Source organism: Crinia signifera, chromosome 5 (genome assembly GCF_055691185.1).
Source record: "Crinia signifera chromosome 5, ASM5569118v1, whole genome shotgun sequence".
NCBI lineage: Eukaryota > Metazoa > Chordata > Amphibia > Anura > Myobatrachidae > Crinia > Crinia signifera.
In genome coordinates, this window is record NC_139221.1 from 299,937,257 (window position 1) to 299,941,790 (window position 4,534).

Sequence of the window (4,534 nt, forward strand, 5' to 3'; positions counted from 1 at the left end):
GATGGGCAAACAGTGGGATATAGTTTACTGCCTTTGAATTTTTTTTTACTTTTGCTTTTTACTAGCATTGTATGCGGTCAGTGGTTCCATAACTTTTCTGAGTCACAGTACCCTAGAGTAGCAGATTTGTTTTCACAGCACTCGTAGGCAGGGCCGGATTAACAATGGGCCTGATGGAGCTACAGCTCTAGGCCCACTCTCCAAATAGGCCCATTTTTTAGCTGAGGGCCAGGGCTTTCCAACGAGCCCAGCCCTGCGTCGCTAGCCCCCCGGGAACTGGAGATACTGCCAGGCAAACCTGGAATGTTGTCCCCATAGAATAACATGGGACCCGCTAATTCGGACCTCCACCCGGTTCCACCGGCTGCCAGTTCCCCCTCCGGCATCACAGAAGCTCGAGGTTGATCTCAGTCGAACCTTCAGTCTGATAACAGGCCCATATTGGTTCATTGGTTCTAGAGATATTTCGGGTAAACCAATTTTTTTTTTCATTTCTGATATGTAATTTCATGGCTGTTCATGTTGTTTGAGGACAGATTTCTCTGGAACTGGCCCAGTTTCACGGGACCAAAATCATTTGAAGCCTACATGTAAATGGGTCAGTTAGTTCCGAAGATATAGCTGTTTGTTTAAAGGGGGGCGTCGGTGGTTTTCTCTCCCCTCACACCAGAAAATGCAGGGACTAGGCTGGTGTAAAAGGGGCCAGTCCGGGAATGTCCCTGCATGATCCTGGGACCATATTCCTGGGTAAGTCCCTGCATTTTCTGGTGTGAATGGGGTATTATTTCAAATAGCCGGGACATGCAGTGCTCTGAATACAGCCGGGCAGCCCCCTGCTCTCTGCCTGGCTGTCAATGACTGTCATTTCTGCCTGGTGGTGGCTGTACCCCAGTTACCACGAGCATGTATTCCCCCTTGGCAATGAGGATGTAATCCCACATGGCAACGAGCATGGAACCCCTGGCAATGAGCATCCAACCCCTGGCAATGAACATGGAACCCCTGGCAATGAACATGTATGTAATGAAAATGTAAGCAACACTTATGTAGCATAATTTTTAATAGGCATTAGGGTGTTTGGCATAATACGTAATGGACATTATGGTGTGTGGCTTAAAATGTAATGGGCATTATGGTGTAAATTTTTAATGTGCGTCTTTGGCGCGCAATGCCCCTATTTATGAAGCATATTGTCCATTATTGCTCAATCTATTTGGTATAGTGCAGGCATGTCCAAACTATGTCCCTCCAGCTGTTGTGAAACTACAAGTCCCATCATGCATTGCCACAGTTTTGCTATTAGGGAATGCTAAAACTATGTCAAGGCATGCTGGGATGTGTAGTTTCACAACAGCTGGAGGGCCACTATTTGGACATGCATGGTATAGTGTGTATTTTGGTTCAATCCATGTGGCAAAATGTGAATTTTGCCTTAATCTGTGTGGCATAATGTAAATTTTGACTCAATCCATGTGCCATAGTGTGAATTTTGGCTTAGTCAGTGTGAATTTTGGCTCAGTCAGTGTGAATTTTGGCTCATTCCATGTGGCATAATGTGTAAGAGGCAAGTACAGTATAAGGGGGTTACTATTGTGTTGCATGATTTTTATAAGGGGTATATGGTGTGGTAAACTTAGGTGACTACATAAAAGGTGCTGAAATGTTGTCTACCAAGTTTCGGCTTTCAGTATATTTTTATGACTGGAGTGCCGCCTCACCCCGCAAGTATCTTAGGACATCGGCATCCTGTGGGTGCACCTTTGGAGTGCACCCGCCAATATATCTCCCTGCATTTTTCTTATGCCAGTCCCCTGCCTTTTCCAGGCATATATAATTAGTTGAAAGTATTTACACAAATACAGATACACCCATGAGCAGACCACCCAAACAGAACACTGGTCACGCCCCCCCCCCCCCCCCCCCACATTATTAGGTGCTGGCCACAACCCCTATTATTGCGCATAATAGGCCCTTGATCATTTTCAGCTCCAGGCCCATTTAGACCTTAATCTGGCTCTGCTCGTAGACCAAAAGTTTGTTATTGAGAAATTCTGACTTTTAAGACAGGTTCCTTGAATTATTAAATAATTACAGAGGAATTCATAAAAAAATATGAAAATAAATAATTTGTGTTCATACTGTACGTCACGCTTAGGGACAGATGGTGATTGACAGGATTCAATCCTGTTTCTTAACATATTATGTGATTGGAAGCCACAATCACTAGTGACCATAAGTAATTAAAATCCTAGACCACCAACCCAGGGTCCCCCTGCAAGTGCCCCGTGGCACCATCAATGATTCAAGTGCCCCGTTGACCATCAATGATTCATAATCATCAATGGTTTGTGGCCAATGTTGAATTATTTTGCCATCTCTGGGGAGAACAAGATGGTTTCCCTCCATCGATGGCACAGTGAATATTTTTTTTTAGAAGTGGGACCCTTGGATCTGATTGGCCCACAAGCCAGTCAGTCAAAGAATGGAGATGTCCACTAGGTAGTGAAATCATCGATGTTATCTACTGCATACAATATTTGTTCACCGTCAATGGCCATGTGCCATATCACCATCAATGCTAAACATCGATGGCAACCAAGCCAGTGGCTCTCCCTTTCCCTGAGGTGCCACAGCACCCAGTTAAGAAACCAATTTGCTAAGGAAAATTAAAAGGGACTTTCAGCAGGCAGTCTACCAATGTAAGAACAAATGTTATCACTCAATGTAAAGTTATAGCAATTATGAAAATTCTGTTTTATTTTAAACAGCCAGCTACACAATTCATTACGTGCTTTAAAATCCTTTATTTGTTTAAAAAAAATACAAAAATGTGAATTAATGCAATCTTAACAGCTTCACATAGTTAATAGAAAAAATTATGATATTGCATAAAAATGTTGATTTTTTTTCCCAACAAGACATTTGTTTACCACCTCCTTGTTCCTCTTGTATAATTATCATGGCCACCAGGTAACTTTTTTGGGGATTGTAGTCAGTCATTGGCATCATCACAGTAGTCAGAGCAAGTATATGTTCTTAGGGTAAGCCCAATAATCACCCCTTTGAGACCAGCTCATCTGACAAATGACAGGATTACCTATCTATTTGTGAGGGTTAATCTGACACAACATTTACAGTCGAGATGTGCACAAACCCTTGTGTTTGGGTTCTAAATCCTCTTCGTGGTTAAGTGTTTTGGGTTTGGTTTGGATCTGGGTTTCTTTAAAACTTGATAAAAAAGGGTAAAATCATATGATTTGGACCTGTTCTTGTTTCTATTTTGCCCACATCCTTCTGTTAGGTCAGTGGTTCCCAACCTGGTGTACCAGTTAAGGGTACTTGAAAATAAGATTGGCAATGACGGAAGAAGTCTCCCGATGGCGGAAGAAGTCTTCCATTGTCATGGAGACAAAGCATGTTCCCTCACTTCTGGTTCATCTGCAGCGCCATCCGCGCCTCCTCATGTTTTTACCCAACCAGCAATCCACTGGGAGGTACCCAGCGGCCCTCAGACACCAGCAATCATCTGCCCTGCATTGACATGGGCGACAGCAGCATTAATCCTACAGGTGTTAGCAGGAACCCCGGAGACAGTACACAGCCAACAGCCATACACAGAGGGACCGCATTCCTGAGCGCACACTACTCCTCCGCTACTCCTTACTATAAGGACACACATAAGTATACGAATAACGCTCACTTCCACTCCACTCTTAAGTACTATGAATACTTCAAATTGAGAGAAGGAGGTACTCATAAATGCAATGCCTAATTAAGGGGTACAGGAGAGACAAAAGGTTGGGAACCGCTGTGTTAGATATCAGCAGGAATGGAACAAACTTGTGTTTACTTACATACGTCTGGCTGTTCTAATCTAAGTTTTATGTACATATGTGTAAACCTATCTGCAGATCACGTCAAATAGACCCATCTTTCGGTAAATGTGTGTTATGGGGCAGATTTATTAAGGCTGGTAAAGTGATAAAGTGAAAGGGGGTAACGAACCATCCCCCAGGGTCCCCCTGCAAGTGCCCCGTGGCACCATCAATGATTCAAGTGCCCCGTTGACCATCAATGATTCCTAATAATTGATGGTTTCTGGGCAATGTTGAATTCTTTTGCCATCTCTGGGGAGAACAAGATGGTTTCCCTCCATCTATGGCACAGTGAATATTTTTTTTTAGAAGTGGGACCCTTGGATCTGATTGGCCCACAGGCCAGTCAGTCAAAGAATGGAGATGTCCACTAGGTAATGAAATCATCGATGTTATCTACTGCATACAATATTTGTTCACCGTCAATGGCCATGTGCCATATCACCATCAATGCTAAACATCGATGGCAACCAAGCCAGTGGCTCTCCCTTTCCCTGAGGTGCCACAGCACCCAGTTAAGAAACCAATTTGCTAAGAAAAATTAAAAGGGAGTTTCAGCAGGCAGTCTAGGAATGTAAGAACAATGTTATTACTCAATGTAAAGTTATAGCAATTATGAAAATTCTGTTTTATTTTTCAACAGGCAGCTACACAATTCA